General features: G+C 38.8%; 1 protein-coding gene across 1 annotated transcript in view; it reads right to left on the bottom strand.

The window, feature by feature from the left end:
• Positions 1-12962, bottom strand: part of BRINP1 (BMP/retinoic acid inducible neural specific 1) — a 198645-nt gene that overhangs the window by 41916 nt on the left and 143767 nt on the right.

Below are 12962 nucleotides of genomic sequence, written 5' to 3'. Positions count from 1 at the left end.
GATGACGATGACAATATTGATGATGATGCCACTCCTCTGATTAAAGTGGTTAAAGGTTTAACAGAACCTTCAGGATTAATAAAGGAAAAACAGGTGTGGGTGTATAATCAAAAGGCAGTCTTCACATATTTGCAGAGCTTTGATAAGCAGCAGCGTTTACAATTCTGTGCCTGTTGAACCAGCATTGGTGACAGGGCTGTTGAGAAAGGTGTATATGTCAATATGCATGGAAGGGATTCTAGCAGATTAAGCTATACAGTGAACAATGGGCTGCTGTGAGACTGAGTGAGCTCCACATTGATGAGCAATGAGTCCATACGGGTTTGAGTGACTCTTTGGGAGGGCTACTATACAAGGGCATAACATACATACCAAAACACACATGAGGTAAAACAAATCAAGCGATAAAGTCCCTTCTGAACTGAGTCTACGATTCTTTCAGAGTGTGCATTATTGAGTCATTTTATCTATATCACCATTTTCTCTTCTAGAGCCAAATTTATTTTTAGCTGATCCCAATCCCCCATAGGCAACTGGGTGTATGGATCGGGGTTAAGTTTCTGTTGCTTAAAGGAACTCTACAGACTCTATTCTCAGTTCTATTTTTCTAGCTTGCTCATCATTTTCTTTCTCCCTTCTGTAGGGGATAAAATATTCTATTCTTGGTCCCAGCCCAAAAGGAATTTGGGGAGAGCATTTATAGAAAATTGCGTCAAATCATTTTTCCATTTGGCAAGGATACAAAAGGCAGTATTACCTACCCCATTTAATGCAACTGAAAACAGATGAAGTTTGGGGTTGGGGGTTTTCTGGGAGCAGCTAAAATACAAAACTTGCTGCTCTTTAAAAATGGAAACTCAGAACATGCCGAGCTGTCTTGGAGGCAGAATCTCCTGGGCAATTTCGAAAGAGAATAATGAAGACATAGCAATTAAAAAGCACTTTTCTGCAAAATGTCATTACTGTTTAAAGTTACATAACCATTTCTACGGCAGCGGAGGTTCACACAGCAGTCACAGCCAGAGTCGTCTCCTGATGGCCTGTGTCCAACAAAGAGGCCCAGTGCTGACCTCCTACGTGGGCGCCTGAATCCTGCCTGCTTCAATGGGAGCCATAAATAATTTGGAGGGGGATTTGGCTTGTGAAACCACTGTTTGAAAGATATACAGCTGCCGGCTGGGGTAAAATATTCTGTCCCCACAGTTCCCAAAGACACAACACACATGCACACACACACACAGACACACACACACACTCACACACACACACACACACACACACACAGAAAAGAAAACTGAGAAAATGAGAGAGAAAAGGGCTACTGTTATTGCCAAGCATATAAATTTTGCCTCAGAAAACCCAGGCAGGCAATAGTTGAGAGTTTTATTTGAACATCAACTCACCCACACTGAACATATGGAATATTTTTCTCCCAATCTTTTTATATATTAAAAAAACTTGTTATAATTTAAAATGGAATGTTTCACTGTTCTGCAGAGTGTGTGGGCAATGTATATGTGGGAACACCCAAGATGTCTCCCTTTTCTTTTCCTGATTTGTGCCCCATTCTTTTTCCTTTCAATTCACCTTCGACAGGTGCATCTCACAATATTTTTTGTAGTTTGTATACAGTCTTTGTGTGCTGAGATATTATTTCTCTTTCTCTGTGTCATGTGATGGGATATCTCTATTTCCTTGCCTCCCTCCTTCCTCTTATCTCCTAATATTCTCTTCTGTACTCAGAACACATCAGAAAAACCCTGCCCTTTTTTCAGTACCTGCAATACATACATCAATATTGTTACTCCCATAATCTTTGCACTTGCCGTTCCCTGTGCACCGAATATTCTCTCCTCAGGTTTCTGCTTGATCCCTTGTCCTGTAATCCAGACCCTCCCAGACTCACGTTAAAAGGCATCTTCAATTTTTTTCATAGGATTAATTCCTGGCTGAAATTATCTTTTGAATTTGTTTTATTTTTAATATTTTTTTTATCATCCCCATTAGAGAGTAGGCTCTAGGGAAGAAGGGACCTGTCTGCCCTTTAAGGGCCCCAAGTGTAAACTAAGCTCAAGCCCAGCGTAGGCTCCAGGCACTCATTTGTTGATCAAAGAAACTTTTTTTTTTTTTTTTTTTTTTGAGATGGAGTCTCACTCTGTTACCAGGCTGGAGTGCAGTGACGCAGTCTCGGCTCACTGCAACCTCCACCTCCCGGGTTCAAGCAATTCTCCTGCCTTAGCCTCCCCAGCAGGGTTTCAACATGTTGGCCAGGATGGTTTTGAGCTCTTGACCTTGTGATCCACCCACCTCGGACTCCCAAAGTGCTGGGATTACAGGCATGAGTCACTGCAGCCTGCCAGTCAAAGGAACTTTGAACTTTAAACACTTCCTTCTCCAAGATGCAAAGAAAGGTGCCTCATGAGGCTTCTGGGGTGTTAGAATTTAAAAATCAGGTGACCTGGCCAAAGTCTCACAACTAAGCTAACAGAAACAGGACTCCAATCTAGGAATTCAACTTGAGTTCTGACACACTTGAGGATGACCTGGCTTACAACCCCTGTGGTGGCTCCAGCAGTGTGACTTCTGGCAATGTTTTATACCCCCTGGAACTCAAGGATTTATTTTTTTATTTTTTATTTTTTATTTTTATTTTTTTTTTTGCCTGTGAGGTTGAAATCCCAATTTCCTTGTATACTAACAAAGAGAAAAAAGGCATAAACTTAAGCCACAACCCGGCTGCCATGGACTGAATGTTTGTGCTCCCCATCCCCTGCATGCACACATTCATATGCCAAAACCCTCACTTGCAATGCCATGGTATAAGGAGCCGGAAACTTTGGAAAGTCATTAGGTTTAGATGAAGTCATGTGGGTGGTGCCCTTGTGATGGGACTAGTGCCCTTACAAGAAGAGGAAGAGATGGGAGAAGAGACAGCTTGTAGCTGTCTACAAGCCAGGAAGCAGTACCTCCCTCACCAGGCACCATATCTGCTGGTACTTGAGCTTAGACGTCCCAGCATCCAGAACTGTGACAAATAATTTCCTTTTGTGTAAGCCACCCAGTCTGTGAAATTTTGTTACAGCAGTCTGAGCAGACCAAGACACTGTCATAATTAAGTGCTCAACAAATGTTAGGTTCCCCCCATTTAACCAGATATCAGATCACATTCATTACCTAGACCAAACTTGAACCCTTCTTGAAAAATCCTCCTTGAATAGCACCATTTGAGACAGTATAAAACATGCCAAGAATGCATTTTCTTATATCAGCATTAAAATAATTATTACTGGTCTTTGTTTTTAATTACTCCATCATTTTTCTTCTATGAATTTTCCTTCCTTCCTTCCTTCCTTCCTTCCTTCCTTCCTTCCTTCCTTCCATTTTCTTCCATCCTTCCTTCTTCCCATTTATCTTTCCTTTCTTTCTTCCCATCTTTCTGCTTCCCTTCTTTCACACATATTCCTGAAGCCCTACTATGTGCCAGGCAGCTGTGCTGTGGATACTAGGGTGAATGAGGCAGACAACTCCCTCTTGTTGTAGGTCTTACTGTTTAGTAAGAGAAAATGATAGAGAGAGAAAGAGAGACAGAGAGAGAGAGAGAAAGAAAGAAAGAGAGAGAGATGTAAACCAGCTGCTTGGGTGCAATGAAACCAGTATTCTACGAGAAGTACAAGTTTTTCAGGGAACACAGGGAAAGAACAACTAACTCAGCATGGAATGGATTAGGGGTGTTAAAAGCACTCTCCACTACTCTCCTAGGGAGTAGCATTTAAGCTGAGACCTAATGGATACACAGGTGCTAGGGGATGAAGGATCCACAGAAAGAGCAGTCTAGACAGCGGGAAGAACACGGAAAAGGCCACGGGCATAGAACTCCTTCCAGCTGACAGTCAACTTGGCCCTCACATTTCTTTCTGACTAAGGTTCGTCTTCTTTTGTTTGTTTGCTTACAAGTTCCCTAGAAAAGAAGAGAGAGTTCTTGCACATGAGGGATCAAAATTCTGAAGGGAAGGATGACACAGAGCAGAAATCTGTGAGCTCCTTAGAGGAAATAGTATTTCTTATAGTACAAGAGAGATCTTTACTCATTACAAGAAGGGATTCTGAGACTCAGGAAAAAATGGGGCTCACTGTGTTGATGAGTTTCAACCACTGGGAGTACTCAAGTAACAGAAGAACTTTCAGGGGACCCTCAAGTTGGATTTCTGGAGAGCTTCAACAACATTGATGATATTGCTAGCACAGGCACTTGGTTCAACTGACCATGGTCTGTGCTCTGTGAGGCTGGGGAAAGAAGAATATCTGGAAAAGACATCTGGAAAAGAAGATCCAATCAACAGAAGCTGAAGGTGAACCTGGACCTGAAGATTACAGCCCAATCTTCATTGCTGACTTTGATTCTGCTCTTTTGCTGACAGGAACTCAGTCTCTTTCTCCTTCTTTTAACAAGTAGTACATTAGGAATTGTTGGAGGAAATAAAGAAGAGGTTTACTGCATGCTTCCTGCCTCCTAAGGAAACAGAGAGGTTACTCAGATATTCAAAACTAAAGCAAAAAAAAAAATTCAAGAATGGGAAAGACAGTCCTTGATTGATGATTAAAACATTAAAAGTAGTATTGTGTCTGGCACATAGTAGGTTTTTATAAATGTATGTCAAATATTGAATAAGTCAGTGATCTATTATGAAGATGAAAGAAAACAGGCCTGGAAATAATGAATATGGAAGACTTTGTAATGGCTGTGGGATGTGGGTTGAATCCTGAAACATGAGCATGGTCTGAATAGATAAAGAAAGTCAACTCAGTATGCCATAGCAGAGGGCATAATTTGGGTCAATCTAAGTCTTTCTTATTCAAGGCAAAGACCATGCATTGTCATAGGTTGTTTTTGGTAAGCTTTATTTTTTTTTTAATTCTATATCCTAATTACCTAATACAGTGGTATTTTTTATGGATTTGCTCTTTTCTGACCTATTTCATTAGATATTAAATACACGATTTCTTACAGTGCTGAGGGAAGAAGGAAAAAAAACACAGGTTCTATTTTAGTTGAATATAAATATTTTTCTAACCTGTTCTTGTATCAGAATGTGCCCCCTGTAGATAACTCTGAGCTTTATAGGAGCCCCAGCTGTTGTCTTGTACCGCTAAGTTCTGCTTGTCAAATTCTGTCCATTTCTGAAATGCACAAGGTGAGGAGAACAACAACAAGGACTGTACCTTTTGTAAAAAGTCAGCCTGATTCCCTTCCTTGTGAAAGCCCAGGGATTTCAGACTGGCAGATAAAGGACTTTATGGCTCCAACAGCCATGCTGAACTCCAGTGTAATGAAGGCATGCAGGTCAATTACCCATCTGTTTGTGTTTCTATTGCTATGAATTACAGTATCCATCGCTGACAGCTCATTGGAGTGGAATGAAAATAAGACAATAATTCACCGGGTGAAACTGTGCAGAAAGGGCGAAAAGGCTATGATCTCATTCAGAAGTTCAGCCCTGTCTCCGTGATGGGTCATTTACACTCTGGAAAATGAAGAAAGGCAGCTACCTGGGGGTTGGTGAGTGGGTTCCTGCTTCCTTGATATAAGAATTAGGAAATGCCCCCTCCTGGCTAGAGTAATCTTTTGTGTTTATAAATAAAATCCTCTGCTCTGCAGGATCTTAAGAAGATTTGGAATCCTTAGGTGAAAGACGCAGGTATATGGAATTCAGCATGATAAAATCACCTTTTCAGCAATCAGATGTTTTAAAGAATGAAGCAGGTTGCTTTGGTAGCAGAGAACTCCCCAACACTGGAAGTGTGGAAGCAGAGTTTGAAAGGTGACATAGCACAAACAAATCTTGGTTCCACCAAAGATTCAGATGGCAGGTGGTAGGGTGAGTTATCATTGACCCACATTCAATGCTCCTTCTTATAATGTCCCCTCTTCAAGATAACTACACATCCCCACTCTCCAAACTTAAATGGGTTCACATGACATGTTTTGGCCAATGAAATATGGATGTGAGTGATGTGTGTCTTTTCCAAACAAAGCTATAGAAAACAACATATGATCTCATCAATCTCTCTTTTCAGAAGTCCAACGATATTCCAGATAGGGGCCATCGGAGGAGCAGACCACCATGTAACATAAGGAAGAAATAAGCATTCACTTTGGCAAACCACTGAGACTCAGGAATTGTTTGCTAGCACAACATAACCTAGCTTATATTAACAGATATAGGAGTTGACAAACTATGGTCAAATTGACCTGCAGTCTATTTTTATAAACAAATTTTACTGGAACACAGTCATGCAGATAAAAGAGTTGAGTAGTTGCTACAGAGAACATGTGGCCCACAAAGCCTAAAATATTTATTACCTGGCTCCTAACAGAAAAAGTTTGCCAATGCTTCTACTGGATGACCATAAAGATTTTTTCCAATCTGACTTTTCTATGATTCTGCTCTGTGCTGTTGTTCATTCATTTGTCAAGCAAAGATCAATAAGGCATTTGTCATGTGCAGACACTATTCTAGGTTCTAGAGAAAAGACAAGGAACTAGGAAAGGCAAGAACACAATCCTTGCTGTCATGTAACCTACCTTGTAGCGAGGGAGAGAAGACAACAAATAAAAAAATGAAAATAGAAAAGGATTTACACTGATTAGAGGGGTTGGGCCAGGGGGACTTCTAAATGAGAATTTTTAACTTCAAAAAAAGACAATATAGTTTAATTTATGAAATAACCAAGGATAAGGAGGCCAGCAAACTTTTTTTTTTCAATTTCATAAAATTTCAACATGAACATGTTCTTGAAACTTTAAGAAGAGGTTGGTTCAATTTAAATATAAGCTTCTTCATAGAAGTCATGATACAAACCAAATTTGATACCTGTAAGAGTCTGTGCTACCTGATCCCTGGATCAGCTGATGTCTTCAAATTCTTCTCTTACCCACCTCCCTTCTTTTTCTTGCTATATCCTGCCATGCCATTGTCTCTGTTCTCCAAGCATGCTAAGTTCTCTCCTATTCATATTTTGTCTTCGGCTCTCACTAACTGGTTTGACCTTGAAGAAGCTAAGAAGCTTACCTTCTCTGATCCCCAGTTTTCTTATCAGAGCTTCTTTCATAAAGTTAGTGTAAAAATTAAATGAGCTATTTTATATCTTGATTGTGGTGGGAGTTACATAACTGAATATGCTCGTCAAATTCATAGAAGAGTACACCTCAAAAGGGTATATTTGGTTGTATGTAAATTATATGTCAATGAACCTGAAAATAAAATCACATAAACAGCACATGTGGAGCTCTTAGTACAGGGTAGTTGTTTAAGTGACATCATCTTCTGACCTTGCCGTTTTCTATTGCTTTCTCCGGAAGTCTTATGTGGTCTCAGGTAGCCTCTCTGCTGGCAACCAAAAGCACCTTGCACATATTTCAAATCTCAACGGGACACTTACAGTATCATATGTGTGCTCATGCTCATGTCTCTCCTACTCTATAAGCTTCTTGAATGCAAAACACAGCTCATTCATCTACCATTTCCCTATCATCTAGCACATGATTGAATACCCAGAGTACATGTTTGAATGAAGACAAATTTAGACAGAATGTCTTTCAGAGAGGACTGTAGTTCTGTCTTCTATGTTTAGCATGCCCCATCTCTACAGCCATCCCTCATTAACAAAACCTGTATCTTCTTTCACAATATTACAGCTTGAGACTTGAGGCTTTTTAAATTTCATCTCAGTAGTTACAGACAAGTGCTCAGAAAGATCTGAGTAAAAAAAATACATAGACACAAAAATATTCTTAAGAGAACAATGGTGCTAAAAGACTTGACCACTAACTTCAGCACATAATTTGTTATTGATCCATTGTTATAAGTTATGATTCTTGAGGACAATAACTTTATCTTTTTTTTTTTTGCAGTCTTTCCAAGGTAACAAGCACAGTGCTAGATCATAGTAGGTATGCAAAATTGAGAATCGGTTAAGAAGGTCCTTTCATTTACCACTTTATTGAACCAGTTTTATACTGGATGATAGAGATACAAAAAGTGAATATGACATGGTTTATGGCCTCACGGGGCTCTAGTTTCTATAAAAAACTAGCCCTTCGTGGGGCTCTTTTTCTATAAATCTAGAAAAAACTTTATAAATGTACAATGACAATAAAATATATGCATACATATGTACGAGTTTGCATAGGAACAAAAAAGAAGACGTCTCTAACTTTTATAAGAGTAGAGGAGTTTGGGAAAGTGATTTTGTACAGGATTGAACGTGAATAGCATATATGGTCCAGCATTTGCCAAGTTGTATACCACAGAATCACAAATCTGCAAATATGTCCAAACCCAAATACATTCAGAAAACTCTGTACTTAATTCACCTCTTTAGATTCATAATACACATTAGCACAGTCAAGGCACTGAGAAGTCCTGCAGTAAATAAATGTGATTTATGCTATTTAATCCAGTGTTTTAATGTTATGGCGTTTTTGCTACATTACTGTGTGGTAACATATAACCTCAAAATCCCAGTGACTCATAACCACAAAGGTTGATTTGTTGCTCATATTTTGTGTCAGCTGTGCTTTGGCTCTGCTCCAGATGTCTTCTTCATTTCAGATGTAGGCTAAAGGTGCAGGCTTTTTCAGGAATATGCCATTCTCATGATAAAGGGAAAAGAGCAAAAGCCATGCCAGGCAATGCCTCCTAAAGTGTCTTGCCCAAATGTGGCATGTACCGTGTCCTTTCACATTCCATTGTCCAAAGCAAATCACACGGCCAAGGCCAATGCCACTAAAATGGAAAGTCACAGAGCCTCCCACAGTGCAGTGTTGCCAGTCACATGGAAATGCACTGTATGTATATAATCCTCTTAGAGGAAATGAACAATAATGTAATAATGAAATCTGCCACAAAATACATGTATTTTTTACACCAAATCTTTTTTAATTTAATTACCATATGATTCAGCAATTTTACCTTAAGTGTATATTCAAAAGAACTGTAAACAAGCATTCAAACAAAAACTTGTAAATGAGTGTTCATAGCAGCACTATTCATAGTAGTCAAAGGTGGAAACAACCTAAATGTCCATTGACTGATGAATGAAAAACCAAAATGTAGTATATTTATACAATGAAGTATTAATTTTGCCATAAAACGGACAGAAGTACTGATACATGCTACAACATCCACGAACCTTGAAAATGTAAAATGGAGGAAGCCAGACACAAAATGCCACATATTGTATGATTCCATTGATTTGAAATACAGTTATCCCTTGGTATCTGCAGGGGATTGGTCCTAGAATTCCACCCTCCTACCACCCTCTGACACCAAAATCCACGAATGATCAAGTCCCTTATATAAAATAGCATAGTATTTGCAGATACCCTCTACATATCCTTTTTTATACTTTAAATAATTCCTAGATTACTTGTGATATTTAATACAATGTAAATGCTATGTAACTGTTGTTACACTGTACTGACTTTTTGTACTTTTTATTGTATTATTATTATTCTTCTTAATTTTTAAATTTTCTCTATCTGGTTGGTTGAAGCCGCAGATCCAGAACCCAACAGACACGGAACTCAAGGGTATAGAGGGCAGACTGCACCCAGAATAGGCAAATCTATACTAATCTGCAGAAAGCAGATTAGTAGTTATCAGGGTCTGAAGGGAAGGGGAAATAGGGAATAACTAATTAGGGGGTAAAGAATTTGTTTTGGGGATTGTGAAAAAGTTGTAGAAATAGTAAGAATATTTGCACAACATTGTGAATGTACTGTCACTAAATTTTAATCGTTTTAAAGTGTTAAATTTTATGTTGTGTATATTCTGCAACAATAAACAAGATTCAAAACAAATAGATTTGACAGTTCAAATAACTTTAAATCAGTAAACATTTATTGAGCACCTACTATGAGCTAAACTCTATAAGAGAAGAAAATAATGAACAAATGAAAAAGCATGTGGTTTCTCCTGTCAGTGATCTCAGTTACAATTTAGTGGCAGATGTGTACAATGGTACACATAAGACAAGACAGAATGTCTCTGGAATATAATAGAGGCACATTAAAAATGCTTTGTTGACCGTGCAAAAGGAGAGCTTAATTCTAAGGTAAGTTGTTAGGAAGAAGATAAGAATTGACCCAATCATCTTAAAAACAAACAAACAAACAAACAAACAAACAAAAAAAACAGGTGCCATATCTCCATGGAGTCAATAAACTAATTATCATGGGTAACTTATTTAGGTTTTGGCCATCCTGATGCCTCATTTCTGCACAATCAATGAGATCGACAAGGAATCTAATGGGACATGGTTGTTAAATAGACCAAATTGCCACATGGATCATTCACCTCTCATGATTTCCATGCTATGTACTGGGCCACAAGTTTATTTGAAAGGTATAGCCCCACATGGCTACATACCAAGAAGTAACTCCCTGATACTCCTTCTCTCAGCATCAGTTTATACCCCATCAGTTTGTACCTGCTTAGAATTCTTTACTCCTTCCTGCCCAAGTATGAGTCTTTAAGTTCCCTCCAGATTCCAGGTTTCTGTAGGTCAAAAGCAGCTCTTTTTATAGTCACATACTCCTGGATTGCTGCAAAGCCTAGTATCATCTATTCTAGGGGTTTTTTGTCTTTTCCGGTTATAGATCCATTTCAGAATATGAGAATAATTATGGAAATCGGTCACACCTACACAAGTTGGCAAGCAATTTCAGGAAAATCACAGACTGTCTAAAGTAAATAGCAGAACCTAGAAAGGTTATGGTGCTGGCACATGGAAAGGGCTACATAAATTCTTGATCTAGTAAAAACCATGACTATTACATATATGCCCCAGGTTGGGAAGCAAAATGATGTAGTGTTTAAGAGTACCAGCACTGAGTGGATCTGGGTTCAAATTCCTGCTCTACAAGGTAGTTACTTAACTTTTGTGAGCTTCAATTTTAAAATCTGAAAAATGAGACGGTGTTGAGGTTTACATGAAATATTGATATAAAGAGATGAGCTCTATACCTGGCACATGATAATTATTCACAAGTAATAGCCCTGATTATTAGTATTCTTATTTTATGAACCCTCTTGGTTTTTAGGTCAGGTGCTTTCTATGTGTTTTCCAAATAAATGAAGAATAATAGCTCTGAGATACATGTGTTCTTATTCCCATTTTACAGATTTAAAGACCTAAGGAAGCTCAGAGGCCTAATAAACTAGTCGAAGATCTTTATCACCAGCAAATCTTCTCTGCCCATCCTCTTCATTCTATTTGATTTCTGATTGAGTCTTTGATTGATATCTTCAATCCCTTTCTTCTTGAGAAGAATCCTTCTCCTCTGATGAGCATAGAACAAGGTGCTCCTACGTTCATAGAGTAAAAGCAACATTTGGATGCAGCTAGCTGGGTGGAAATCAGTAATCTCATTTTTCATGAAGACACTAAAGGCACTGCTCTTTCATTGAAAGGACCTCATCAGCAGAGCCACAGGAAGCCAGAAACATAAATTCCCATTAGTGCTTCCAGGTCCCTGCTAACTGGACAAGAGAGGCTGTAGGCATGAGGCATTGCTTGTGACTCTAGACTAATTCCTAACGAAGATGATTCACACCAAAGCTGCTGCTGAGACCAGGTACTGGCAACAATCATTCAGTGTATCACCCTGAGGTTACAAGTCCACATAAAGTGATGGGCGTGTGGGAGAGGAGAGGGTTTTAGAAAAGGAGACCTATTCACTCTCTGTCTTCTCATCCTCTTTGAGCCTCAATTTCCTCATCTGTATAGTGGGGAACATGATTCCTAACTGTTAGTTGGTGGGATAGATAAATGGGCTAATGGTTATAAGCTCAATGTCTAAGAAGGATAGCATCTCAAAAAAACGTTACTTTTAAACATTTCTCCTACACTTTCTTTTTCTACTACTTGTTGCAAGATGATTTTGAAAATACTCATCTTCACTCCATCTGTGATGTCTAGCTACTGAGAAATGGGATTATCGACACTACCCTTCATCAGACGGCTCCTCTTGCTCTGCCCTGTCCTTTCCCTCTACCCCCTTCTTCACTTCCCCTCCCCTTTCTCTCTTTCCACTCTTCTTTCTCTTCCTTTCTTTCCTTTCCCCTTCCTCCTAATCTTCCTTCTCTCGTTATCTTCCACTGTCACTCTAGCACCAATTATATTCAAAAACTCAATTCAGCAAATGCATGTATGTACATGTATACACACACGCGCGCACGCACACACACACACACACACACACACATATATATATATATAAAGTAATTCCTATGCCCATGGCACTACATTAAATACTATGAAATGTAAAATTGGCAGGAAAAATCCTTGCCTTTAAAGAGGCCTATACTCTAATGTAATAGAAAAGATTAAAACCTAAACATAAATGAATATGTTGCAAGGTGAGTAAAAAAAAAAAAAAAAAAAAAAAAAAAAAAATGAGGGGTAATCAAAGAGCTATAAAGGGGTGAGAGGAGGGAAATTTTTATCCAGTCATGTGTATGTGCATGTGTGCATGCAAGATACCATTTCAAATGGTTCCTGAAGACTAAGTAGAATGCCAGTGAGTTGAGATGGGAGTGCAAGGCATCTCTGGTAGAGGATATGGCTGAGCAAAGACAAATGGGAAAGAAGAGGGTGAGCTGGAGGAAAGATAATCTGCAAGATTGGGCATGTTGGTTATTATCATTGTCTCTTATAGGAAACTCCCACCTCCATTGTTCCAATGGGCTTTAGAAATGAAGCTAGAAAGGGAATTTGGGACCTCACGAACATGGGGAAACCATGGAGTTATTTCAGGCAAGCGTCTGTCCTAATAGGCTATGACTTAGGAAGATTAATACAAAGGGGTGAACTGATGTATATTGAATAAAATCCATTGAGAAAAATATTAATTACTTGATTGATTCATAAATAAACTGATCAAATTGAGATTATCTTTA

Source organism: Macaca mulatta, chromosome 15 (assembly GCF_049350105.2).
Source record: "Macaca mulatta isolate MMU2019108-1 chromosome 15, T2T-MMU8v2.0, whole genome shotgun sequence".
NCBI lineage: Eukaryota > Metazoa > Chordata > Mammalia > Primates > Cercopithecidae > Macaca > Macaca mulatta.
The sequence above is the reverse complement of the archived record's forward strand: the minus strand, read 5'-3'. Positions and strand labels throughout refer to the sequence as shown.